This window comes from Callithrix jacchus, chromosome 4 (genome assembly GCF_049354715.1).
Source record: "Callithrix jacchus isolate 240 chromosome 4, calJac240_pri, whole genome shotgun sequence".
Classification (NCBI taxonomy): Eukaryota; Metazoa; Chordata; class Mammalia; order Primates; family Cebidae; genus Callithrix; species Callithrix jacchus.
Window position 1 is genome coordinate 120,912,047 of NC_133505.1, and position 14,923 is coordinate 120,926,969.

The window sequence follows — 14,923 nt, forward strand, 5'->3', positions numbered from 1 at the left end:
TGGCATTTGCTTTGAGGTTCTTGGTCATGAAATCATGCCTAAGCCAATGTCTAGAAGGGTTTTTCCAATGTTATCTTCTAGAATTTTAATAGTTGCAGGTCTTACATTAAAGTCCTTAATCCATCTTGAGTTGATTTTTACATAAGGTGAGAGATGAGGATCCAGTTTCATTCTCCTACATGTAGCTAGTCAATTATCCCAGCAACATTTGTTGAAAAGGGTGTCTTTCCCTATTTTATGTTTTTCTTTGTTTTGTCAAAGATCAGATGACTGTAAGTATTTGGGTTTATTTCTCGGTTCTCTATTCTGTTCTGTTGGCCTATGTACCTATTTTTGTACCAATACCATGCTGTTTTGGTGACTGTGGTCTTATAGTATAGTTTGAAATCAGGTAATATGATGCCTCCAGATTTGTTCTTTTTGCTTAGTCTTGCTTTGGCCATACAGGCTCTTTTTTGATTCCATATGAAGTTTAGAATTGTTTTTTTCTAATTTCATGAAGAATGATGGCGGTATTTTGATGGAGATTGCATTGAATTTGTAGATTGCTTTTGGAAGTATGGTCATTTTCACAATATTGACTCTACCAATCATGAACATGGGATGTGCTTCCATTTGTTTGTATTGTTGATAATTTCTTTCACAGGGTTTTGTAGTTTTTCTTGTAGGTCATTCAACTCCCTGGGTCAGTATATACCTAAGTTTTTTTTTTTTCAATTTTTGTAAAAAAAGGTTGAGGTTTTGATTTGATTCTCTGCTTGGCCACTGTTGGTATATAGAAGAGCTACTGACTTGTGTACATTAATCTTATATCTGGAACTTTGGTGAATTCTTTTATCTTGATACTGATATACAGAAGAGTTACTGATTTATGTACATTAGTCTTGTATCTGGAAAATTTGCTGAATTATTTTATCAGTTTTAAGAACTTTCTGAAGGAGCCCTTAAGGTTTTCAAGATAAACAATCATATTGTCAGTGAATAGTTGATCTTCCTCTTTACTGGTTTGGATGCCCTTTATTTATTTCTGTTGTCTGATTGTTCTGGCTAGGATTTCCAGTACTATGTTGAAGAGGAGTGGTGAGAGTGGGCATCTGTGTCTTGTTCCAGTTCTCAGAGAGAATGCTTTCAACTTTTCCCCATTCAGTATTATGTTGGCTGTGGATTTGTCATAGATGGTTTTATTACATTAAGGTATGTCCCTTGTATGCCGATTTTGCAGAGACTTATCATAAAGCAATGCTGATTTTGTTAAATGCTTTTTCTGCATCTATTGAGATGATCATGTGATTTTTGTTTTTAATTCTGTTTATGTGGTGTATCACATTTATTGACTTTCATATGTTAAACCATCCCTGCATCCCTGGTGTGAAACTCGCTTAATCATGGTGGATTCTCTTTTTGATATGCTGTTGGATTTAGTTAGCTAGTATTTTGTTAAGGATTTTAGTGTTAATGGCTATGTTCATCAAGTATATCAGTCTGTAATTCTCTTTCTGGTCATGTCCTTTCCTGGTTTTGGTATTAGAGTGATGCTGGTTTCACAGAATGAATTGGGGAAGGTTCCTTCATTCTCTATCTTGTGGAATAGTGTCAAAAGGATTGGTACCAATTCTTCTTTGAATGACTGGTGCAATTCTGTTGTGAATCCATCTATCTGGTCCTGTATTTTTTTTTTAAAGCAACACACATTTATTAGGTCCTGGTTTCTTTAGGACAGAGATCTGGCACAGCTTAGCTGAATGCTTTACTTCAGCATCACACCAAGCTACAGTCTAGGTGCTGGCTAAGGTTGTGGTCTGATAAGGAATTGACTGGGGAAAGATCTGCCTCCAGACTCCCTCAGGTTGCTGGCATAATTCATCTCCTTGTAGCGGAAGAACTGAGGTTCCCATCTTCTCTCTCTATATATATTTTTAAATTGTACTTAAGGTTCTGGGGTACATGTACAGACCATGCAGGATCGTTGCTGGAATTAACATTTCAATCTCACCAATAGGTCCATTCAGGATATCTAATTCTTCCTGATGTAAGCTAGGAGGATTGTAATTTTCCAGGAATTTATCCATTTCTTCAAGGTTTTCTAGTTTATATGTGTAAAGTTGTTCATAGTAGTCTTGAATGATCATTTGTATTTCAGTGGTGTCAGTTGTAATATTTCCTGTTTTATTTTTTAATGAGGTTATTTGGATTTTCTCTCTTCTTTTCTTGTTTGATCTATCAATTTTATTTATCTTTTCAATAAACCAGCCTTTAACTTCATTGATCTTTTTTTTTGTTTGTTTCAATTTCATTTAGTTCTGCTCTGATACTGGTTCTTTCCTTTCTTCTGCAGCATTTGGATTTGGTTTGTTCTTATTTCTCTAGTTCCTTGAGGTATGACTTTCATTGTCTGTTTGTACTCTTTCAGTCTTTTTGATGTAGGTATTTTTGGCTATGAACTTTCCTTTTAGTACTGCCTTTGCTGTACCCCAGAAGTTTTGATAAGTTGTGTTATTATTGTCATTCAGTTCAAAGAATTTTTAAATTTCCATCTTGATTTTGTTTTTGACCCAATGCTCATTCAGGAGCAGTTTATTTAATTTCCATGTATTTGCATAGTTTTGAAGGTTCCTTTTGGAGTTAATTCCACTGTGGTCTGAGAGAGTGCTTGATATAATTTCAATGTTTTTAAATTTACTGAGGCTCATGGGTCCTCTTGGGATTGCTAGTTTGTTCTTGCATTTGATCTGGAACTAAAATTCACAATGTCAGCTGCTGCACTCTGCTCTGTCTGGAGCTGCAATCTAGTCTTACCTCACAACTGCTATTGACCTCTCCACCAATCCAAAGTGTAAATTACTTTTTAAAGCTTACCAAAAAATATGTACTGCCTAATTTGTTACTATTTATTTATTGGAGCAACAAGTATAAGATATATAATATTTTATTGTGGTAAGAACAGATAATATGAGATCCATCCTCTCAACTTATTTTTAAGTGTGTAGTACATTATTGTTAGCCATAAGCACAGCAGCAGACCTCAAGAACTTATTCTGATGATGACTTTTGCAGTGCTTATCTTTATTGTCTAACAATGTCTGCACAGAGTTGGTCCTCCACAAATCTTTGTTTAAGAAATACAAGAAAATGCCTTTGATCCTCAGAGTCATGGAAGAAGATGATGCCTCTGCCATTTTTGGTATTCTCTTAATCTCCAAGTATACAGTCACAATATACTACAGCATCTAGGACAAGTTTCTATGTCAGGTACAAGGGACATATGTTCTTAATAGGACTCCATTCTTTCCATGAGGCACAGGGTAGACAACTGTGCAGAAGCATTTATTCATTGCTATGTGCTGTGGGACTTACGGCTGTTGCTGCTGCCTTGTGATACAGCTACCTACAGCTAAAGGTGCTGCTTCTCTCTGAGATAGCAAGGAAAAAAGAAGCAAGACAGCTCTTTCCCAAAGTTTAGGATTAGAATAGTAGAACATCTCTTTTTGAAGTATGGGCTGTGTAGAAAAAAAATGATTCCTAAATGTTGTACACATTTCAACTGATCTTAAGTAGGAAGATCCCTATGAGTACCAAGGACCATGTAAGTTTCAAGTTTTGAGGCAAGTACTAAAGAAATGCTCAGGACCTCAAGAAATTGTCTAATCTGTGCACTTTTGTCTTGAAGCAAGTAGGGTCTTATGGACACTGACAGATAGGCTAAATCTGACTAGCATCATGATAGACCGAAGGCTAGTAGCCTGATCTGCTTTACTGTTTATCATCAGCACATCATCTTTCTGTTCCAAAGAACGGGGACTGAGTTGGTACACTTAATTCTTTTGAATAAAGTAAGAAAGATTTTTTTTTTATTTCTCTGAACATCCGACCTACATTTTATTTTTTTGTTATGGAATAGAAGAACATTTTATTCTACTTAAGATTTATTTGAGGTGAGATTATGTCTCTATGTGCAGATATATATGAACTTTAGTTTTCATTGGGTCAAAGTATCTCGCATGTAATGAAATATGTTTTCATGGTGAACACCCTTTAATATATTTCAGTTCAGATGCAGTTTGTTTATAAAATAAATAAACTAAATCAATAAAGAGATGGAAAACCATTTTTAACATTATAATTCTTTCTGTTTGAGCTTAGAGGCAAGGTTATCTTCATGCCTTTAGTTCTCCAATCCAATAAATTAGAAATGGTCTTTTTAAATTTAAAAAAAGGACTGATGTTTGATGTTATTTTAAATATAAACTTTTGTTAAAATGCTTATGCTTTGTTTTGGTTCAAATCTTAAATATGCAACGTTTTGGATCCAGATCATGTGATACACACCGATTACTACCTAATGAATAAAGACAATGATGTCTGATTATAAGATGGTCTCTCCCTTACTGATGACAAGAAAATTTTCTCAGTAATATCATATTGCCCATTGAGATAAATACGTAGAGTATAATTTCACTGGTCACACTAATTATTTAAAGTATGACATAAAGTTGTAAATGTGTATTTTGTCATCAGCATCATCAGCACCATCACTTTGTTCACTGTTATTTTCATCATTACCACTGTTGTCATTGCCAAGCAGTTTTCCTTTTCTTCTTTCTCATCTTTCTCCTCCAGTTCACAAAAATCATGCTATCCAGATTTGCCAAAGAAATACTTTAATGTCTCCTTTAAGAAGCAGTTAGTAACAGAAAACATTGTTTTACAAATTGATGTGTTCTGCTGAAAATTTTTGAAAGACATGTTCCCTTAAATAGCTAATGCATATGTTATACCTGAGCAAGTTCTAAGGAAAATGTCATGCACTGAGAGTGAATCAGGAGCCCCTTATTGCTGGTGACCAAGAGACAACTAACACTCAAAATTCTCTCAGCCCCAAAGAAGGGCCTTGATTCCTTTTTATACCTTCCTTAATATAGGGGAGGGGGAGCCTAGCTGAAGCAGAATTTACAGAAGGAGAACAAGCAAGTTAGATGAGAAGTCTGGGAACTAGGAGGCAGGAGGGTCCCATGATTGTTGATTACTAAGGAGAGTATACACAAGCGGTTCCCATGATTGCTGGTTACCAAGGGGTGGTTTTCGGTACTCGCTATACAATCAATTAAGGGATATTCACAATAGCAAGTGGACTTACCAAGCAGAATATGGTTACAATGGTTATATGCCTCTATAGTTCTAAGCACAGCATGACTCAGCACAGTAGCATGGTCCAGGTATGCACTCAAGGGAGAAATGGTGGGAGGGGTGAGGCAGAGGTTAAGATGGAGTCTGTCTGGCTCTCAGCAAGATGGAGTCTGTCAGGCTAACACAGGGTAGGTTAGCACACATAAACTCTCTGTATTATATTCTGTTGCTGTTAGTACCACAAACTCTGGCTTAAAATAACAGGTACCTATTATCTCAGAGTTTCTGTGGATAGGAGTCCAGGTGCTGGTTACCTGGGTCCTTTCTCTGGGTCTTATGAAACCGTAATCGAGGTGTTGGCAGGCCATGATATCATCAAAGGCCATGGATCCTTTTCCAAGCTTATTCATGTTATTGGCAGAATCCAGTTCCTTGCAGCTATAGAACTGAGGCTTCATTTTCTTGTTGCCTAGTGGGAACCACTCTCAGCTCCTAGAGACTACCTTGCCCTCTCTATAACACAAAAGTTTATATCACTAAGGCCAGCTAGGAAAACTCTCTCAGGCTCAAATATCTTCATGAACATTATAGTTGATTCTTTATAAGCACTCACCTGATGAGGTCAGGCCCATCCAGTTTCTTCTCTTTCAACTAAGTCAAAACTGACTGACTAGTAACCTACTCATTAATGTGAAACCCCTCACATTCATAAGTCCTGCCCACAATGAAGGAAAAGGAATCAAACAGGGTGTGATTCCTGAATCATACCAGAGATTGAGAATCTTGGGAGCCATCTTTTAGTCTTTCACACTCTCTAACCTGCCTATTAATTTCTTCAGCTCTTTCCTATAGACTTTGCTGTCTAATACGATAGAAGCCACGTGTGCCTATTTCCACGGAAATCAAATATAATTAAAGTTCATTTTTCTAGCTCTACTAGGCATGGTTCAAGTACTGAACAGTCAATGCGATTAATGGCTATCATGTTGGACAGTGCAATTACAGATATCTACCTTCACAGAAAGTTGTGTTTGGGACTACAGTGTTAACAATTTGTATGGATTACCACTTCTGTGCAACATAATTTTATTGTATTAACTCAGCAGACTAACTAAAAATGGAAATTTTAGACTGTGCAGACAGGCAAGAGGGGAGAATTTTTAAAGAGTATTTTGGTATGTTTTCAGTCATGCCACAGAGGTTGTATTTTTTAGTCTACTCATAGCTCAGCCTCAGGAAGTTTCTTGCTATGGTCTCTCCTTTCTGCTATGGCTAATTGTAATAAAAGAATGATTCTGTCACTAAAAAGAAGTCTAATTGGACAGTGCTTCATAGATGATCATTAAAAAGGCATCTAATGTGCAGCTACAACAGTTTTATATCATGAAACATTCTCTGATGATGAAATGTATATCTATGCTGCCCCACACGGTAACACTAGCTACAGGTGGCTATGGAGCACTGGAACTGTGGCTAGTGAGGGATTATATTGTTAATTTAATTTAATTTTAATTATAAATTAATTAAATGATTTAAAATTTTAAATGGATATATGTGCCTAGTGGTACATACATTGGATAGCACAGATCTAGACTATGACACATTTTCTTTAAGTCCTGCTACTTTGACATTGGCTCATAAATAAAATCTGAGAGCTTTTAGGTTGATGGTAGGAAAATGGTTGGGTAGATTAGAAAGAGAATGTAATTCTCTTAACTTTTCATTATGTTTTAGACAGTTTTGAAAGTCCTAGGAAAAGTGGTTGAAAAGTAAAATCTCCTAGTTTTAAATCTTATTTTATATTCAAGTTAGCATTTCATCTGTAGCAATTTGTCTGCCTTTAGAATGTTACAGCTTTATTCAGCTGGAAGAAATTTTTTTAGGATGTTTTCTCCTCACATTGACTTGCCTTTTGCTTTGTTACATTTAATTATATCCCCCCTTAAGGAAGATGGGAGGGACAACATCAAGTAAAGGTGTTCAAATGCAGAACTTGTTCTTCCCCAAAAGGTATAGTTTGTAACTTAATAAACACAAACACATTGTGATTTTATCAACAAGTCATTCCAACAAAGAAAATAGTAAATCTGTGCTTTATTTTAATGTGATGAAAATGGCAAATCTCTTTTAGATGAGAATTTAAAGTGAAATGAAATCAAATTTAGCCCAGCGTTTCATTTCTGGATGTGCTGAAGTGCTGTCACAAAAACATGCACTGGCTGTCTCCATAGAATGTACACTTATTTTTAGCAATGAAAATTTCCAGTATCCTAATATGTTTAGGTATCATTCCCAGATACTCAACTTCTCAGAAACTGGACCACACATTGAAACTGTGTGACACTCATGGTGATAACTCTGTCTGTATTAACAACAATATGCAAACTCCAAGTCAAAAATTCCAGTTAGACACATACATTTCATAGTTGACATTCATTGTAGCTAGAATTTGGCATTTCACCTATATATAGTTTGAAAAAGAGTCCCTGAAGTACTTCTGTTTGTGATGAGAGTCAGAGGCGGGTGGGTGATATACTTTTGTTGTTCGTTTATGGGGCAGGATGCCATAAGTGAAATGAATTATAACAACCACGGATTTCTTTTCTTTTTTTCTTTTTTTTGAGATGAAATTTCACTCTTGTTGCCCAGGCTGGAGTGCAATCGCGTGATCTCAGCTCACTGCAACTTATGCCTCCCGGGTTCAAGTGATTCTTCTGTCTCAGCCTCCTGAGTAGCTGGGATTATAGGAATGCGCCACCATACCAAGCTAATTTTGTATTTTTAGTAGAGACTGGGTTTCCCCATGTTGATCAGGCTGCTCCTGAACTCCTAACCTCAGGTGATCCACCTGCCTCAGCCTCCCAAAGTGCTGGGATTACAGGTGAGAGCCACCGCGCCTGGCCTACCATGGATTTCTAGGGAAGAAGCAAGAACTTAGTTTCATATGCATTATATATATTAGAGAAGGCCAGTTTGGACACTAGCTTGGGTAATTATATATTCTAGTTCCAGTTACTAACCAGAACTTCAAAGAGAATGAACAGAAACCCTGAAGACTTCCGTACTTCTCCTAAAACACAATAGCTAACAAGCATTTCTACCTACCATCCTTTCCATGTCTTCATCTTTTCCTTGGAGTGACAGGGTAATAAATATGGTTGGAGGATGCTAATGCACAGAAGGATAATGATGCTTTTGAATACCACCTAGAAAGTCTTTCCTGGTAATTATTATTATTTTTCTGTCTTTAAGGAAACATTCCACCTCTCATATCAGGCTGTGAAGCTAAGACTTACTGCCACTGAAAATGAGAAGGGGAGAGTAGAGACAGCTAAGACCAAACACTTCAACTGAGTCAACAGAAGGATTTAATTTAAGCCTCCAGCAAACACAATGGCTGTAAAATAAGTTGCATTTGATTTGCAAGAACCAAACACTTGAGATAAAAATGGTTTTAGATTTGACTTACATTGGCAGTGCTTTGTGGAATCACTTAGTGGGAAGATGCAGGATATGACATGGAGCATTTTTTTACCTAGAAGGGAAGATATTAAAACATTTCCTGCCCAGAAGTGAGAAACTTACAGAGGAAAGCAACACATGGAGATGTTAGTATAGTCTATGATCTATTCGCTTTGCTTCCTGGGCCAGAGTTCCTGTAGGTGAAGAAAATAGAGGCCCTGACAGTTTTCGGAATGTGAAAGAGGGTCCTGCACAAACATAGCACTGTAATTTATTTCCTGTGCTGTGTACTGTTTTATACAACGTATGTGCCTAATTGGAGTAGATTTGAGACCACATGAGAAGAAAGAATTAGTAAGAATAAATCTACAGAACTTTTGAGGGGTTTTCTCTAATGGGAGGAAGATATGGGCCAATATCTGGGAGATGTAAGAGCAATTGATAGTTCTAAAATCGTATATTTTAAATTTATTTTTGAAGATAATATGAATAACAGCATGCTATATTCTTTTTAAAAAACATATTTAAACATTTGTATTTAAATTTACAAATGAGAATTGGATATATTTATTGTGTTCAGCCTTATATTTGGAAACATGTATACATTGTGAAATGTCTAAATCAGATAATTAACATATGCATTACCTTACTTTATTTGTGGTGAGAATAATTAGAATCTGCTGTCTTAGCAATGTTTGAAAATACAATGCATTGTTATTAACTATAGTCACCTTGTTGTATAATAGGACTCCTGAATGTATTTCTTCTATCTACCTGAAATTTTGTATCCTTTTACCAAGATCTGTCCATCCCCCTTCTCCAGTACCTGGCAACCACCATTCTACTCTCTGCCTCTGTGAATTTAACGTTTTAAGATTTCACATATATATAAGATCAATGGTTTGTTATATTCTGGTAATGATACAGTAGAAGGGGGAAATTTTTCCAAGTAAGAGAGAGGGGGCCGGGTGTGGTGGCTCATGCCTGTAATCCCAGCACTTTGGGAGGCTGAGGTGGGTGGATTGCTTGGGGTCAGGAGTCCAGCCTGACCAACATAGTGAAACCCCGTTTCTAATAAAAATACAAAAATTAGCTGGATTTGGGGGCAGGAGCCTGTAGTCTCAGCTACTTGGGAGGCTGAGGCAGGAGAATCACTTGAACCTGGGAGGCAGGATTGTGCCACTTCACTCCAGCCTGTGGGGACAAAGTGAGACTCTGTCTCAAGAAAAAGAAAAATATAAAACGAGAGAGAGAGAAAGAGAGGGAGCATATCATTGAAACAATGGAATGAGTGAAAGGGAATGGGAGGGCAAAGATTATCTTTAGCTGGAAATAAGAGAAACACTCTCTTGGATAGATATTATGTTAGGATAAAAAATGCAAGGAAACAGAACACAGCATGATTTAAGCATTAGAATTATATAAGCATAATGCATTAAATCTTTAGAAAACTACATTTGAGCCAGAAGACATTCTAGTTATGAAACATAGGCTTGACTAGGACTTCTCCTTACATTAAAGACATTAGAGTGGCCCAGTGGCTTTCAATTGGAGGTGATGTTTTCTCCATGGCCCAAGGACATTTGCCAATGGCTGGAGACATGTTTTGTTGTTACACCTGGGGGAGATGTTGCTATTAACATCCACTGGGTAGAGGTCAGGAATGCTGCTAAACGTTCTATAATGCAAAAGTCAGCCTACAACATAATGAATTATCTAGCCTAAAGGGTATATAGTACAAAGGTTAAAAAACTGTGACAGGAAAGAGTTTTCCTGACCGTTACTGAAATCTGCTATAGTTATTAACGGTATAGTTGATTTTGTTTGCCCCTTACAGCCAAAGACAGGAGCAAGAAGAAAAAACTAGCATCAAAGCCAGAGCATTGAAGTCTTTACATTTAGAAGGTACGTGTGACACACTGAAACACACTGCAGAGAATTCTGTCTAAAAGTATGTAACCTTCAGCTTAACTATGTTGTTCAGTAGTCACCAGAAATACAATGTGTGTTGAAGTCGCTCTCAGATTCCAGACAACCACACTAGTCTAGCTAAACAAGTTCTGTGAGAAACAAATGTCTCCAGGTATGCTGGGTCAGCTGTGAGATTAAAATGGGGTTCACTGATAAGTTACTGGGGAAAACAAACATAGCACATTCTTGAAAAGCATGTATTTTGATACTTAATATACATCTTCTTAGTTCAAATGAAAGTAATAAAGATGTAGTTTTATAAATTTTAAAATTATATGATCATATACAAAATATCATTAATAATTAACAAAATAAATCTCTGACAAAATAAGGATGTGAAAATTACTTATTTCAGATACAAATGTCACATTATTGGATGTATTTTGTTAGGATTTGAAGTGGATTATTTATGACAATAGAAGTAGGGTGAAAGAAATGGGAATAACAAAAAGGTTTAAGATTAGTCAAATTTAATTTAATATTTAATAATTTGAAAGTTGATGTGAAATATTACCACATTGTGCTTAGATAAGATTTACTAGAACACTTTGTAAACATGATATAAGTTCTAGAGGCAATAGGAATGCTGTCTTTCTTTAAATTTTCAAATTCACTGGATTACGGTAACAGAAAGAAGGAATAGACAAGCCAGGTAACTCTAAAATCCTAATAATAACGTGCATAACAACACAGGGAAGGCACATGAAGAGAATCAACTGACGCTAAAAAATATCAATCTGAGATAAAGCATGTAAGTACATGTTTATTGTGAACCACCTCAAAATCTTTTTGAAAGAAGATAAGGCAAGGCATAAACATATACATATTGAGTAGTATATGCCTTAATAATGAACAGGGAGTTTGATTTCTCTTACATGCATTTCTTTTTTTCAAACATATTTTAAAGAGTTTTCCCTAAAATGTCGCCTTGGGCTATAAATTAATCTTTATTTGTCTATATTTGTTGACTTACACATATACACAGAAAATTACCTTGGTCCTGGAGATTGAGTGACGAGTAATGTGCTCTGCATGTTCTAAAGGGTTTATAATCTAGCAGGATAGAGAGCCACAAGTAAACAGGTAACAACAATGTAATGTGATAAGTTCTATGGCAGAGGAAGGGAGTACCTAAGCAAGATTTGGAAAGTTTCTGAGAAGTAAAGTTAGTGGAATTCTAAGCTGGATTCTGAAAGAGGAGATGTTGTTGCCTAGGCAAATGTGGTATGAGAGAGGAGGAGGACATTTCAAGCAGAGAGAACAGTATGATCAAAGTGTTCAGCATTGAGATAGGCCATGAGTATCGGGAGAAATGTGGATGATTCAATATGGCAGGAATTAGAGAATGGAAGATAGCGGTGGAATTGCTGAAGATAGAGAAGGAGTCTGGGTCATATTGCCTTGGGAACGTTATCTTGAGGGTATTGGGGAAACACTAGGATGCATAAGTGGCGAAGTAACTTGATCAGAATATCATGTTAGAAAGATGGCCAGAAGGCCAGGTGTGATGGCTCACACCTGTAATCCCAGCACTTTGGGAGGCCGAGGCAGCCAGATCACCTGAGGTCAGGAGTTTGAAACCAGCCTGACCAACATGGTGAAAACTCGTCTCTACTAAAAATGCAAAATTAGCTGGGCGTGGTGGTGCATGCCTGTAATCCCAGCTACTCAGGAGGCTGAGGCAGGAGAATCACTTGAACCCAGGAGGGGAAGGTTGCAGTGAGTTAAGATTGCACCATTGCACTCCAGCCTGGGCAGAAAGAGCGAAACCCCATCTCAAAAAAATATTTGTATTTCTGGCTGCAATATGGAGAACATTTTAGAGAAGAATAAAGATAGAGGCAATGAACTCAGTTAAGAGCATGTGCTATAAACCCTGTGGTCTGAACAAGAGTAATGGACTTGATGAGAAGAAGGAGATTTTGAAAATAATTACATGGTAAAATGAACACAACTTTGTGAAGTTTATGTATGAGAGGACAGGGAGAGCGAGGCATCAAGAGTGCTTCTTCCCATCTCTTTGGTTTAGAAAGTTGAGTTAATGATGATGATGCTTACTGATGGAGGCCATCCCAAAGTTTGCAGGAAAGATGAGGTCTATCGGCTATTAAACATAAAGGCACACATAGATTGCAATGAGCATAAAGGTGTGTGATGACTGCTCATAATATTTTCTACTCTGGGATTGCCACATTCTCCACATCCAAATGTTACTGTATTAGGGCACATTTCTGATGAGTACTGGTAGGATAACTGACCAAAAACTTACATTTTGTTTTTTTTTCTGTTTTTATCTAGAGTCATGCAAACGTTCCTCTGGCAGCGTTTCAGAGTTGTCAACTCAACAATTCTATCATTGTCTTTTCAAGCCAATTGGCTGAATAATAATTATATATATATATATATATGCAGAAATATGCACACTCACATATATGCAGAAATATACATTAAGTAAAGGATGGAATACTATAATTTCTAACACTTAATATTGGAAAATAGATTTTTTTTGTATGTTAGGTTTTGGGGTACACGTGAAGAATATGCAAGATTGTTGCATAGGTACACACATGGGAGTATGATTTGCTGCCTTCCTCCCCATCACCTATATCTGGCATTTCTCCCTGTGCTATCTCTCCCCAACTCCTCACCCTCCACTGTCCCTCCCCTATTTCTCCCTGACAGACCCCAGTGTGTGATGCTCCCCCCGCTGTGTCCATGTGTTCTCATTGTTCAACACCCACCTATGAGTGAGAACATGCAGTGTTTGATTTTCTGTTAACTAGGTTAAGGTGCTGTTAAGAAATTACATACTAAGGCTGGGTACCATTGTTCATACCTATAATCCTAGGTTTTAGAGGCTGAGGGAGGAGGACCACTTGAGACAGGAGTTTGAGACCAGCCTAGGCAACATAGCAAGATCCTGTCTCTACAAAAATACTCAAAATAAGCCAGGCATGATGGGATATGCCTGTAATCCTAGCTATCAGAAGGCTGAGGAAGGAGGATGGCTTGAGCCTGGAGTTTGAGACTGCAGTGAGTTATGACTGTGCAACTGCATTCTAGCCTGGGTGACAGACAGAGATCCTGTCTATAAAATAAATAAAGAAATAAAATCATGTAAGAAGAAATATATTATGCACTTAAACTGTGCCTTACACAATTCTATAACTATACTAGTAAATTTACTCACTGATAAATATACAATGAACTCATAAAATTTATTTCATCTCAGAGTATGAAGAATAAATTAAGAATTATGTGCATTCTATTTATAGCATGTTTTAAATTGCTTTTCTTGATACATTCAGAATAAATAATTAATAAGGTATTCTCCCCCAAAACTAATGTACAGTGATAAAATGTTATCTCACTTCGAAATAAATTGTGGTTTTTCATTGCTAGAGTGTTAGATGTTAAGGAATCATGTGTGTATCCTCATGCCTTATCTAACAATGCTAAAATTGTCTAGCTTAAAATAATAGGAATTATATTTTGTTTTCCCATAGAATTCAGTATTTTAATTCTGTAACATTTGTGACAAGGAGTGTCTTGCTAAAATATTGTTAATATTGCTTATTAAAAAGAAGGAAAAATCCATAAAAGCTCTTTTCCAGCTATAAATATGGATTTTTGTTTTTCCCAGTTTTTATCTTTTCTGTTATGGTAAACCAAACTACAATTGTCTTCTACAATATTTGAATGAATCATAAAATTACATTGAAAGTGATTTTAATTTTTCATCATGATCCAGTATAATTAAAATTTCAGAAAGAATATTCTTTAAGTGCTCTGACATTTTTCAAATACTCCCTTCTTTAAGTGCTACAGCTCAGAGAAGGGAATGGGCCACTTTTGCAATAACATGCTCTGTACACACTTTTCCCTTTTAAATTTCAATTCAAAGGAAATGTAAAAAATCTTCAAACACAGCAGAAATTGTGAATTAATAAGACCTGCAATTAAATATTTTTTATGGCATAAACTGTGCCTATGCCTTAACAAAGTAAGATGTCAGCATTGTGAAGGTCAAAGTTGCTTGGCATCAAATAGATCAAATGCTGAATTGTTTATATACGTGTTAGAAAAGTGCACTGCTGTAAAAATATTCTTATAATCTGCAGAAATTGACACTGAAAATAACATTTGCTATTTAATTAAATGTTGAGAAGGCATTTATAGATAGACACCAATAGACACCAGTTTTCTTGGATTGCATCTAGAACGACCTTTATTTCCCTTTGTGATAATTCCCTCCTACTCCAAACACTTGACAAAGAAGAATGTCAGTGGATACATTCCTTACAATTTCTTGGCTTTGAACGTCATGGTGCAAATGAGACTATTTTTGAGACTTATTTTTCATTAT

General features: G+C 36.3%; 1 long non-coding RNA gene across 12 annotated transcripts in view; it reads left to right on the forward strand.

Annotated features, from left to right (window-relative positions):
- The window catches only part of LOC144582350 (uncharacterized), a 658,507-nt gene that overhangs the window by 212,696 nt on the left and 430,888 nt on the right, over nt 1–14,923 (forward strand). The window lies entirely within an intron of this gene.